This window comes from Macrotis lagotis, chromosome 4 (genome assembly GCF_037893015.1).
Source record: "Macrotis lagotis isolate mMagLag1 chromosome 4, bilby.v1.9.chrom.fasta, whole genome shotgun sequence".
In the NCBI taxonomy this organism is placed as follows: domain Eukaryota; kingdom Metazoa; phylum Chordata; class Mammalia; order Peramelemorphia; family Peramelidae; genus Macrotis; species Macrotis lagotis.
In genome coordinates, this window is record NC_133661.1 from 210948750 (window position 1) to 210963007 (window position 14258).

At 37.7% G+C, this 14258-nt stretch overlaps 1 protein-coding gene across 12 annotated transcripts in view; it reads left to right on the forward strand.

The window, feature by feature from the left end:
- The first annotated feature begins 223 nt into the window (after positions 1 to 223).
- The window catches only part of HEATR5A (HEAT repeat containing 5A), a 168258-nt gene continuing 154223 nt past the window's right edge, over positions 224 to 14258 (forward strand). For 10 of the 12 annotated variants that reach the window (XR_012478151.1, XR_012478150.1, XR_012478152.1 and 7 more), the window contains exon 1: positions 224 to 298. The gene's annotated coding sequence lies outside the window, so the exon portion shown is untranslated. Of the gene's footprint in view, positions 299 to 882; positions 7514 to 14258 lie in introns of those variants that run through there. The other 2 variants (XM_074235358.1, XM_074235359.1) reach the window with 2 other exon arrangements.

Genomic DNA, 14258 nt, shown 5'->3' on the forward strand with positions numbered 1-14258 from the left:
TGTGCAGACTGGGAAAGCGCCAGGCTGGCTCGGGCGGGAGCCGCCGCCTCCCATCCATCTCCTGGCGATGGATCGGTCACGCCTGCCAGAGTGGGCGCTCGGCGGCTCGGCGGCCGGCTAGTGCGGCCTGCGCCGTGGCCAGCCCGGGCTCCCTCCGGCTCGCGGACTCCCGGCTGCCCCGCGCCGCGCCGCCTCCGCCGCCCGGACCCTCCGCGCGCCGGCCGGCCGCTCCAGCCCTCGGCTCCCGAGTCGGTGGCTCAGCCCGACGCGGCTTGCGTCCCCGCTGCCCGCGGAGCTGGTAAGGTGCCGGGACGGGGCGGGCGCGGGGAGGCTCCCGGGAGGGGCAGGCAGGGCGGGGGAGCCCGCCGTCCCGTCCCCCCGGGGCTGCGAGTGCCGCGAGCCCCGCCGCGCCCGGCACAACAGGTAGCGCCGCCCGGGGCTCCGAGCCGGCCCGGGCTCCTGCGCCCCGCCGGCCGGGCCCGGCCCGCCCTGGGCGTGACCGCGGGCTGCGCCCCGGGCCCCCGCCGACTACTCCGCCTGCTTCTGGGGCGACCTAGCGAGAGCGCTGAGTCCTGGGCGGCGGAGCCCCGCTTCACTCCGGCCCCGCTCCGGAGCAAGCCCTTGGGCGTGCGCGGGGCGCAGACTTGTCCCCGGGCCCCCCGGGCTCGCCAGGCTGCGGGCATCCCCGCCGACACCCGTGAGCGGCCGCGCCCGCCTTACCGCCGCTGCGGGGCCGGGGCCGGGGCCGGGGCCGGGGCCGGGATCGGGATCGGGATCGGGATCGGGATCGGGGCCGGGGCCGGGGCCGGGGCCGGGATCGGGGCCGGGGCCGGGGCCGGGATCGGGATCGGGATCGGGGCCGGGGCCGGCAAGCCGGCTTACCCACTGCAGCCCCGCTGGGCTGTGATCGCAACTTACTTAGTAATTGTGATCGCAACTTACTTAGTAATTGTGATCGCATTTACTTCACGCTTTCTTTGAGAACCCAAGCTTTGAGGTTGTTTTGATAGGAATTACTTATTTTTATTTTTACAAGCGTTTTTGTTGATGTCATGATAAATCATGGCCAAACTGGAGTTGGAGCCAAATGTTGAGCTTGAATGTGTTAAAATCAACATAAATATTTATATAGAGAAGAACAGAGGAATTTTATTCTGGTCCAGATACATTTCTCCAAATTCTGGGGATCTCTAAGGTAGGGAATATGATTATCACTGACTTTTCGTTATCAAATATTTTTAAGTATTTCTCATGAAGCTTAGAGATGTAATAATAAAAGGTAACAGACCCTGCCCTTAAAGAACTTAAACTATAGCATATAAACAGGCAAGGTATGGAAATATAGAAAAAAAGTGCAAATAAGTAAAATAAGGCCTGGATAAAGTGACTTTTCAAATTGATCCTCTGAGTCCCAGTCTGATCTCTTAACCCCTGGAATAGTTTACATAGACTTTCTAAATACTGAACATTTCAAAAGAAATGGACCACTTCTGTTTACCCTACTTTATAAAAGTCAGGACTTTTTTTTTTAGGTGTTTTTTTTTTTGCAAGGCAAATGGGGTTAAATGGCTTGCCCAGGGCCACACAGCTAGGTAATTATTAAGTGTTTGAGAACAGATTTGAACCCAGGTACTCCTGACTCCAAGGCCAGTGCTTTATCCACTACACCACTCCCAAAAGTCAGGACTCTTAAAGTGACAGTTATTTCTATATTAAAAAAATACATCCTACTAGGAAGTAGTTTAATGAGATTATTTCATAAGTGTCTGAACCTTTGTAGTAATTTTTATTTGAAATATAAATAAGGTATTGCAGTATTTCTACATATGAAATTAATCAACTAGCATTTATTATATATTTTCTGTATACCAGGAACTATGCCAAGTCTTGGAATACAACAAAAAGGTAAATCTTTCCTTTCTTTAAGGAAGGAAAGATTCTGATGGGAGAGATGACATGTAAATAATTAGATATAGACAGAATATATGCAAAAAAATCCAGAAAGTAATCTCAGAGGGAAAGCTACTAATAGCAAGAGAGGTGGCAATGAAAGAGACTAGGAAAGGCCTCCTGCTGAAGGTGGGATTTGAGCTGACGCTTCTAAAAAGCCAGGAAACTTAACAGATAAGGATGAGAAGGGAAAACATTCCAGAAAGGGGGAAAGGGAGGAGCAGAGGGAGCAGCTATTAGAAAGCATGAATTCAGGGGGCAGCTAGGTGGTGCAGTGGATAGAGAACAGGCCTTGGAGTACCTGAGTTCAAATCCAACCTCAGACACTTAATAATTACCTAGCTTTATGGCCTTGGGCAAGCCACTTAACCCCATTTGCCTTGCAAAAAAAAAAGCATGGATTCAGGAGATGTAATATCTATGTGAGGAATAGTTATTAGACCAATGTAGCTGGTGAGGAGTAAAATGTAAGAAGACTGTACATGATGGAAGAAAGGGGCCTGGTTGTGAAGTCCTCAGTGATATACAGAGAACTTTATATTTGATCCTAGAGTAATTGGAAGTGACTGGAAATTATTGGTATAGGGAGATATTTGAGACAAGGAGACCAATTAGAAGGCTATTACAGTATTTTAAGCATGAGGCATTAGGATCTGAACTATGTGAGGAAAGAGGTAAATAATATATGAAATATATTGTGAATGCAAGGAACAACTAGAAATTTGACATTGGATTTGATGAGGCAGGAAGAGTGAAGGAAGAAACTCGGATTACAGATTTGAGTAATTTGGAAAATACTTGGAATGCTCTCCCTCCTTATCTCCCATCACTGATTTCTCTGGTTTCCTTTATTCCCAACTAAAATCCCAGATACTACAAGAAACTTATTAACTCCTCTTTATTCTAGTGTCTTCTTACTTTTTCCTGTAAGTAACCTGTTTATACATATTGTTTATTTGTTATACATATTTGTTTATTTCTTAGATTATGAGCTCCTTAAGGAATGTACTGCCTTTTCTTTTTGCCTCCCCAGTGCTTGGCATATAATAGACACTTATCATTATTGTTTATTGACAGACTAACCAGTGCTCTTGGTAGTAGTAGAGAAGTTTATAATAGGGGACTTCTGAAGGGAGAGGATAAATTCTGTTTTAGGTATTGTTGAATTGGAGATGTATTCAGTTAATTCAGTTTAAACTGTCCAGAAGACAATTGATAATATTGTATTCTCAGAAGAGAGACTAAGGCTGGATATATAAATATGGGAATCATTAATATTAAAATGATAATTGAACTAAAGGGGGTCAATGAGATCATCAAGTGACATAAATATGATTGGAAAAGAGAAGAGGTCCTAGAACAGACTTGGAGATCCATGATTAGTAGATATGGCAAGTATGCAGAATCAGCAAAGGAAATTGAGAAGTGCTTAGACAGGAAAATAGCCAGGAGTGAAAGGTGTCATGAAAACCTAGAGGAGAGAGTGGATGCTGGATCAGATGATCACCAGTGCCAAATACTGCAGGGAGGTCAAGAAAGATGAAGATCAAGAATAGGCCATTAGATTGCACAATTGAAATAACTGACAACTTTGAAGAAAATAGTCGAACATACTTGTCTGTTAGCTACATCTGGTACGATAAGTGTTCTACAATCCAAGTATTTAGAAGGAGTTGTTTTTCTAAACTATGAAGGTAACCAGGGTATAATTATCTTCTGTGGGAGGTTTTCCTTTTGTATTGTTGGTTGTATGTATCTAAACATCGGTAATTTAATTTTAAGAGACCTGGCACTGAGACAGTGTTGCCATAGGCAATGAACCTCTCTCCTAAGTATCAATTTCTTAATGATATTCCTATAATATTTACCTTACAGGTTGTTTCGAAGATCAAATGAAAATATATCTAAAGTGCTTTGCAAATCATTTACTTATATAAACATAGATACTTTATTATTTGCTGAATAAACAAAAGTTTTGATTATGGCCAAGCATGTGAAATTGACTGTTTTTGAATGAAATTTATTCTAAAAAATTGTGACATGCAAGTCATAAATTAGCCATAAGTTACCTTTACTTGAAACTTTTGTCCAGTAACTTCACTAACACTGTAAATTTTAGGTCTGCGAATATTTAATACAGCCCTCTTAATTTTATAGCTTAGGAAACCTAAGAGACAAAGTGACACAAGGACTAAGATCTTATATCATATTTTGAGAAAGTTATTTTTATTTTTCATTCATTTTAGACTCTTGGTGACCACATTTGGGGTTTTCTTGGAGAAGATACTGCAGTGGTTAGCCTTTTCCTTCTTTAGCTCATTTTACAGATGAGAAAAATAGGGTAAATAGGTTTAGGTGACTTGCCCAGGTTACACAGAATCTGAAGTCAGATTGAAATCAGGGCTTCTCGATTCCCAAGCCCATTAACCTATTCTCTGTGACTTCCAGCTGTACACTCTAGAAGTAATATTTTCTAAATATGTATCTAATCCTAAAGCAGAGATTTTTGTGGTAGTCTCTTGTAAATAGGAAAAACAATTATGAGCATGAAATCCCACCTGAATTTTCAATAGGAGCAGAGTAACACATCTGTGCTCTAAACCATCCTCTTGAATTAAAGATTCAAGCTAATTCCAAATTACTCATGATACTTAAAAATAGTAACAGTACAACAATTTCTGTAGCTTAAAAACTTACATAATATTAATATACCAAAAACCATTGCTGTTACTCTTTTGAAGACATTGGAATCTACCATATGATGCTGAGAGAAGGAAAGCTTCTGAGGGTTATTTCTAAATATTTAAAGCCTTGAATATGCTTATACTTCCCTGAAGATTCAAATAAAGTGCTATTATTACTGAATAAAATGCTTCTCAGATTTCTTTTCTCAATAAAGCTATTGTTTTTTTTAAAAGTGCAACTACTTTTTAATTTCCAACATCTTTACCTCTTTTTGTTTCAGTTTCCTGGTCTGTAAATAAGATTTGAAGGACCTTGTTGCGTTGGTTGACTTAGTGCATTTTTGATGGGTTGGGTTTTTTTGTATCCACAAAGCAAAGAGATAGAATGGGATTTTTTTGTAATAAAATTGTGCCCGTTAACATTCCTAATTCTTTGATTATTAAATATGGAATGGTTATCTCCATAGTTTAATTAGTGCCTCAAATTGAATTCTGGAGTGGCAGAATCAACTGTCAGGCGAGACATTTTTTTTTACCCACAGTGAAGTCTGTGACACTGAGTGATAAGTGGTGGGGCAAGCCTGGAAAATACACACACACACACACACACACACACACACACACACACACAAATGTGCTCTTGCAACACTAGATGTGGGCATTAAAGACTGAGATATTAGCAGCAACTTCAGGATCTCTCAGCCCTGATAAACTGAAAGAGATTACAGTTGACACTGTACTTTGTTGACACTGGTGGTGACACTGGTGCTCAGAGGAGCACTTGTGTTCATTCCCAAGGGAGTAGGGGCTCTGGTCACAATTTATTTTTTTTTTTAGGTTTTTGCAAGGCAAATGGGGTCAAGTGGCTTGCCCAAGGCCACACAGCTAGGTAATTATTAAGTGTCTGAGACTGGATTTGAACCCAGGTACTCCTGACTCCAAGGCCGTTGCTTTATCCACTATGCCACCTAGCACCCCCTTTGGTCACCATTTGAAGTCGGAGAGATGCACTAACATTTGTGACTGCGAGGAAGTAGGACCCCTTCGTGAGTCAAGACTGGAATGCAGACCAGAAGAGCAGTGACTTGCTTTCTTAGAAGCACCAGAAACTTGCAGACATTCAAAACTACCTTTGAAAATAACTGTGCAGAAAAGCCTGAAGCTTGGGATGGTGCTTCAAGTGAGGAAAGCCCAACTTTAACATAAAAGATAAGCATCAAAAAATTAAACTGGAAAATTTAAAAATACCAAAAGAATTTTACCATACAAAGCTACTATAGTGGCAAGGAAGACTAAGACACAAAGTCAGAATACAACAGCATGAAAACAGCTACAAGAAAATTCCTTAGATTAGATTCCTTAGTTAAAGAGATAAGAGTGCTAGAGGAATAATTGGGTAAAGAAATGAGAAGTAAAAGAAATTCCAACCCCCCCATTAAAGAAATTAACTTTTAACCAACAGAATTGGCCAAATGGAAAGAGAGGCACAAGAATTCACTGAAGAAAACACCTTCTTAGCAAAACAGACCAAATGGGAAAGGAGATACAAAAATTTGCTGCAGAAAATAACCTAGAATTGACCAAATAGAAAAAAGGTACAGAAGTATTGAAAAAGATAATCCCTTAAAAATAAGAATTGATGCTAAGGGATTCAGGACTCCAAGAGATATCAAGAAAATATTTTTTAGGTTTTTTTTGGCAAGTCAATGGGGTCAAGTGACTTGCCCAAGGTCCCACAGCTAGGTAATTAGTAAGTATCTGATTTTAGATTTGAACTCAGGACCTCTTGACTCCAGGGCGAGTGCTCTATTCACTTCACCACCTAGTTGCCCCTATGAAATAATATTTTTAAAGGTCAAAAAAAATGAAAAACTATAAGAAAATGCGTTATCTCAACAGAAAAATAACTGACCTGGATGATAGATGGAGAGGTAATTTAAAAATAATTGGACTGGGGCAGCTAGGTGGCACAGTGGATAAAGCACTGGCCCTGGAGTCAGGAGTACCTGGGTTCAAATGCGGTCTCAAGGCATTTAATAATTACCTAGCTGTGTGGTCCTGGGCAAGCCACTTAACTCCATTTGCCTTGGAAAAAAAAAATAATAATAATTGGACTGTCTCAAAACCTTGATCAAGGAAGGAGCCTAAGCATTGTATTTTAAGAAATTAGGAAAACTGTCCTTATACCTTTAAATCCTGGGAATAAAATAGAAATGGAAAGAATCAACAAGATCAATTAAAAGAGATTCCAAAATGAAAACTTCTAGGAATGTTATAAGCAAATTCCAGAGCTCCAGTTAAGGAGAAAGTGCAAGGAGAATAAGGATATTTATATATTGTGGAACCAGGGTGAAAATCACAAAAGGTTTGGTATCATCCACTTTTGAGGAGCAGAGAGGGTTGGATTATGCTATTCTGGATGGTAAAAGGAGTGGGAGTACAACCAAGAACAATCTACCCCGCAAAGTGAATATAATAATTCTTTTGGGGGGGAAAATGGACATTTAGTAAAATAGAGGGATCTTGTTCAAAGAGGGAAAATTGCTCGCACGCGTGCACACACACACAGGCACTCATACTCAAGTGGGTATAGAAATCTTATCAGGAAAGTGGGAGTTAAAGGGGAAAAGGTGATAAAAGTGAGGGGTTTTTTTCCATTAACTTTTTTCCTTTTTTATTAAAGGTTTTATTTATTTTGAGTTTTCTCCTGATCTTCCCACCCCCCACAGAAGGCAATTTGTCAGTCTTTACATTGTTTCCATGGTATACATTGATCCAAATTGAATGTGATGAGAGAGAAATCATATCCTTAAGGAAGAAGCATAAAGTATAAGAGATAGCAAGATCAGACAAGATATCAGTTTTTTCCTAAATTAAAGGTAATAGTCCTTGGTCTTTGTTCAAACTCCACAGTTGTTTCTCTGGATACAGATAGTATTCTCCATTGCAGACAGCCCCAAATTGTGCTTGATTGGTGCACTGTTGTAATGAGCGAGTCCATCAAGGTTGATCATCAAAAGTGAGGATAATGAAGGCAACAGTCAGAAGCAAAATAGGCTTTTGAGGATGAACAGGGTAAAAAAGAGAATGATAAAAAAAAACGATGTTTGTCCTTCATTCTTTTTTTTTTTAGTTGTCCATTCTTGAAGAAGATCATGACAGTCAGGGAGGTGATATCATGGTAAACACATGAGTTGATTTGAGTGAGGGGGTCCTGTGCCAAGTCACCAGCCTCACCTTCTCCTCCAGAGTCATCTGGGTCCAGTGACCAGAGAGAATCAGGACGACTGGAGATGGCTCTGGATGTAAGACAATCATGGTTAAGTGACTTGCCTAAGATCACACAGCTAGTAAATGACTGAGTCTGAATTCGAACTCTCATCCTCCTGACTTCAAGGTCAGTGCTCTATTCACTGTGCCATCTAGCTGCCCTAAAATAAATAGATTGAAGGGGAATGCGCAGTTAACCATCGTAATATATGAATTCATCCATTAAACAGAAGCAGAAAGCAGAATGGATTAGAAGCCAGAATCCAATAATATATTGTTTATGAGGCATACTCAAAACTGAAGAACACAACTGAAGTAAAAAAGGCATTGGTAGTAGCCATGATGTCAAACTCAGCAAAAGTCTAATTAAAAGAGATAAGCAAGGAAATATTTTGTGTAAAGGTATCATAGACAATGAGGTAATATCAAAACATTTTATAACATGTTTTTCTGATAAAAGCCTCATTTCTTAAAAATGTAGGAAACTGAGTCATACTTACCAATATAAGAGCCATTCTCTAAAAAATAAATGATCAAAAGATATGAACAGGTAGTTTTCAGAAGACAAAATTAAAGCTCTCCATAGTCGCATGAAAAACATTAAATCATTACTGATTAGAATGATGGAAATTAAAACAATTCATTGATATCACCTCACAACCTACCAGAAATGACAAATGCTGGAAGGAAATATGTTACTTTGTAGTTTTGATTGTCTTAATATGTAATTGGGAGGGGGGGAAGATACTTTTGCCTTGGCCTATTTTAGCTTAGAATTCATGCAATCATTTGAAATATTTTAGGTGCATATATAGATATAGATATCTAGAGCCAAGACCTTTTTTAAGAAGCCCTCTTTTATTAAGGTAAGCACTTTTCCTTCTCTAGTTAAGTTTTCTTGATTTTAGCCTTTGCAACTATGAGTATCCATCCTATAAGTTCATGTACCCAATAACACTGTTCCAGGTATACAATATAACAAAATATAATGTTTATTAGGCATGTAAACTACCAATTACTAGACTAGTTCTCTAGCAGATAAAAAGTTTCTGTGAGACCCAGTCCCTTCTTAAAGGTATTTTAAGGGAAACTTAAAGAGTTTTCTGGATTGAGAGTGAATTTGAAGTTGAATCACAAGTTTATGATTCAACTTGTCATTTAACTTCTTTGATCTAGTTTATCTGTAAAAATGAAAAGATTGAAGGGACCTTATAGGCCCATTCCATTTCTATGGAATCATGAAGAATTGCACAGAATAGTAACAGGGAAACCTACATTTTCCCACCAAGGCCTTTTTCTAATAATATAGCACGCAATAACATTTTTTTCTGTGCAACTTTCCAGTTTTCTTTTGCAATTTCTTAAGATGGAAATCTTGCCTAATGACTAAATTTATTAATGAAGACCAGAAATGCTTATTTATTAAAGCAGAACTATTTATAGGAATCACATAGATATGGTTGGATATATTGTCTCAATCTAATTATATTTTTGAAGTGTGGGAAATATTTGGGAATAGCATTTAAATTAGGAAACTGGAAACTGAGGGTCAAGATGAAAGACTCAATTCATTTCTTTTGAGAATCAGTTCTGATCTAATTAATATTGGTATTCTGATTAGCTCTGATGTATTAGTATTAGTCCAATCTTTTGAAGCTGGCTATAGAAATAGATCTTGGTACATTATCTTCCCACTACTGTTCTTTAAAAAGCAAGCAAAACCTTATTCTATATCTTGGTGCTTTAAGTATTGGAATTCTATAATTTCCTTCCAAATAATACATTAAATCTTACTGTAAATTCCCAAAGTAACCATATAGATTAGAAAGGTGCTTTTCAAATCTAGATTCTGGATATCTAAATTATTTTATCTAAAATCTAAGGTGTGTGTGCTGACATCCTTTTGGGTAGGCTTTCAAATTGGAAAAAGTATCTTGCTGTTTTTTATTCCAAAGCTGATTGAACCATCAGCCTAGTTCTCTTTGTGGAGGTTCTAAAACCTACTTTGTTTATCTAAATCTTTTGAATAACTCATTTACAAGTGAAAAACTTATTCTGGTTGATATGCAGTAGAGGGCTATCTTTGAGTAGTCTGTCACTAGTCTGCTCTTTTTTGGGGAAGAAAACTTATCCTTTGTAGCTGGCCCCCTGCAGTTTTTTTCTTTTTCCTTCCACAGTCAACAACATTCTTTCTTCTCTTATTCAACTAATTCCCAGATTAATATTCTTAAGTGTCATTGGAACTAGAAATAGCTTGAAAAAAGGTACAGATAAATATCATTTAACAATGCTAACATTTTTATTAGGTGCTTGACTGGGGTAGAGTGAGTTATTTGGGGTCTAAGTTGGCATGTTTTTTCCTCAAAGGTGTTTGTACCAATGATTAGAGCAAATGAGCTCAAACTCAAATTTTATTTAATTTTTTTACTTTATATCTTTAATTCATTCACCACCTTCTCAAAGATTTGTTATTCTAATTATTTACTCAGTTAGACAAAAGGATAAAAGACTTGGAAGACAAGGAACTATTTTGAGATGTCTGGGTTACAGCATGCTGCAAAGTCCTTGTTTTTGATTATTTTAAATCTTGTACTTTATACATTTTATCTACTCTGGTGTACACTAGATTTCACATAGAATAAGTAAGTAGATAGCTAAGTCATATATCTTAAAAATATGGAGTTCCTTTGCTGCTTGAACAGTTACTTCATGGAATGAGTGTGCCTATTAGAGTAGAATAGTATTGCTGAACAGCTCTGAGAACTCAACTGAATTAAGGCTCATAAATTTATGTGGATGAAATCAATTAGATTTAATTTCCTTTTCTGAGGATGTTCAACAATTTAGAATTTGAAAAAGATAGCAGTTTTTATTCATTTTTTTTATATCTAGCATTTAGCATGGGGCTCTTTTACATAAAAAGTACTAAATAAATACTTGTTGAATTAAATTGAAATCACATTTATTAGAGGTTGAGAATAAGCTGGTAGAAGAAGAAAATAAGGAAAGAAGGATAGATTCTAGGATGGTGGCTTATAGATTTTTAAAGTTTTATGGGTAAAGGATAAGAATATAGGAGGCAAGTCATTTCTGTTTTGGGAGGGTGATCTAAAGAGAAAAGTTGAAAAGTTTTAAATTATAATGAAAGTAGACAGCAGATTAAATGACAATTAGAGACAGAAAATTGGGTGATTTAGTCAAAAATGGGCCTTAAATCAAAGTTTAGTCTTGAAAATAATTTAGTTTTTTGAGATGATGAGGACTAAGGTATAATATGTTGATAAATAACTCATGTGGGAATTAAAAGAAACATCATCAGCATTGAGAAGGCTGAGAAATTGTGCCTTGCAAGGTTTTGTTTTTTTTTTTAAGACTAGACAAATGATTTCATTTGTATAAGGGCCTCTTAGTCAGGATCTTCATTTGCCAATCCACATTCCCTCTAGTTTTAGATGGTTATTTTGGACATAAAGAAGTTAAATGACTCGTTCAGGGCCATATTGCCTTATCTGTCACTGGTGGAACTTAGAGTCTTCCTGAACTGTGAGACTCTTGTCAATTAAACTTTTTTTGACTCTTCATCTTGAACCTAGTAGTTATCTAAGTATTTTTTATTTTGAATTATAATTTATATAGAATTTTGGCATGTTTTGTCTGCAGTTAACCCCAGTCATACTGCAGGTGTTTTGCAGTTGTAAGATTATCATATGCTCCCATAGTGTAGTAGGAATGTAGCATATGCTTTGTCACTTACCTAGTATTTTCTGTCAGGAACTTAAAGGATGCCACCATTAGACAATGGGAGTCAATTCTGCAGTAGTGTTCCCTGAAACTAATCTGAGCTAATACTTAAACCTGATTTGTGGTTATGAAGTAATAATGACAACTATAATGAGAAATAACTATATATTTTTTGAAATAACTATTAACAGCTCATATAAAAAGGACTTAGTAGAAACGATCTTGAGAAAATAGGAAAAATGCTAATTATAAATATTAAAATGTCCACTAAGTCATTGATGAAACAGTAAAAATGTTGAAAAAGTCAGAAGTATAGTTTTATCAGGTAAATACCTGTGAGTATGTCAGCAAAGCTCACTTTTTTTGGCAAAACAATGGGATTAAGTCACAGCTAGGTAATTGATAGGTGTCTGAGGCTGGATTTGAACTCAGATCTTCCTGACTCCGGGGCTGATGCTCTATCCACTGTGCCACCTAACTGCCCCTAGAGCTAACTTTTTTGACTGATATTTTTTGTTGTATATTACCATCATTTTCTTTTCTTTTTTTAGGTGTTTTTTTTTTTTGCAAGGCAATGGGGTTAAGTGGCTTGCCCAAGGCCACACAGCTAAGTAATTATTAAGTGTCTGAGGCCAGATTTGAACTCAGGTACTCCTGACTTCAGGGCCGGTGCTTTATCCACTGTGCCACCTAGCTGCCCCTATTACTACATTTTCAAATCTATCTCATCCCTTCCCTATCTAGAAAATCATCCCCATCCCCTATAGCAAAAAATAGACAGTGGGGAAGAAGAGAGCATTTTGGAAAAACTACCAATATCTCAACTGAATCAAACAGTGTTCTGCCTACATAGTTCCCTATCCCAGCAAAGAAAGGTGGTGCATGTCTATATAGGACCAAACTTTAGACAATTATGATTGTACCATATTAAGTTTTCATTTAGCATTTTTTATATTGCCTTCCTGGTTTTGCTTACTTCACTTGGCATCAATTTATATGCTTTATTTATGCTTCTCTGTATTCATCATGTCTTATGGCTTAATAATATTCCATTCATTTGCTCCAATTTATTTAGTCATTTTCCAAGTGTCATTTTTTTTTTTTTAGATTTTTGCAAGGCAAATGGGGTTAAGTGGCTTGCCCAAGGCCACACAGCTAGGTAATTATTAAGTGTGTGAAGTCAAATTTGAACTCAGGTACTCCTGACTACAGGGCCAGTGCTCTGGCCAGTGCTCTATCCACTGCGCCACCTAGCCGCCCCTATTTAGTCATTTTCCAATCATTTTGGCATCTGTAGGAATTTATTCCAAGTAGTCCAGCATGTACTGCTATAAATATTTTGGAGAGTAATTGTCCTTTTTTCTATCTTTAACTTCATCTTGGGGACTGTGAATAACAGTGGGATCTTTAACAATTCAATTTAAGGAAACATTCAGAAAGAGCATTTTAACATTGAAATGAATAGAAAGACTTGTGATATTTGATAGGATTTAGAGCCAGAAAAGACCTTAAGGGCCAATCTAGTCAAACATCATTTTACAGAAGACAAAACTAAATCCTAGAGAGATTAAGTGACTTGCTCAAAGTCACATATATAATAAGTAACCAAAGCAGCATTTGAACCTCTTACCTCCTTTCTACTGTAGCACATGGGAAGCTGAATGAAATTATGTTTTAAAGAAAAATAACCAGTGATAAAACAAGTGATTTCATCTTCAGTATAAACCAGAAACAAAGCCTCAAGGTTTGCATAGAAAACATCAATATTTTGAAGACCAAGGAAAGTAAGCATGCTAAAATCATTACTGTTGAGTCCTTATTTTGACAACAATATATTTGGACAGACTTTCTCTCAGAAAGTCAATCAAGCTTGTTACATAGACATTTGAGAAATTTTTTTTTGCAAAGAGTAGAGGGAGGGTTAACAAGTCATATAAAAACGACTTAGTAGAAATGATTTTGAGAAAAATAGGAAAAATGCTAATTATAGATCAAATGGTCAGTAAGTCATTGTTGAACCAGTAGGGTAATTGTTTTTTTCACCAAAAACAGTGTCTTCACTCATAGTTTATTTTCTTTAAAATAGTTTTTGATCCAAAATGGTTATGATTAAGCTTAATAATGTACGTTATTTATTATACTTAGCTTCATTTTACTTTTGACTGTTTCTAAATGTCAAAGCCAATCTCCAAAGAGAAAGATTTACCAATATTAGGGATATGCTTCAGAATGATACAGGTCTTGAAAACAGTTCCAAAAATGATTTTAGTTGTACCTGCATAGTTGGAATAAAAACAGGCAGTCTGTAGCTTATGAATGGGTTGTGTTTCTCTAAAATGATTGTTTGAAACTTGGAACACCTTTTCCCCCAGAAACAGTTTTACAAATGATAGTTAGCTTTTCCTGATAAATCCCCCAAATATATCTGTCTCATAATTGCAGAACTGTAAAACTAACAGTAGTAGAATGAATTCCCTATATGTAGATATGTGGACATGGGGACCAAGTATAGTGGAAGTCATTTCCAGTTCAAAGGAAGTGTTTCCCTTGTTGACAATATGGAGAAATGTGAATTGGATAATAGTACAATTAAGTGAATTTAAATCTGGTTGA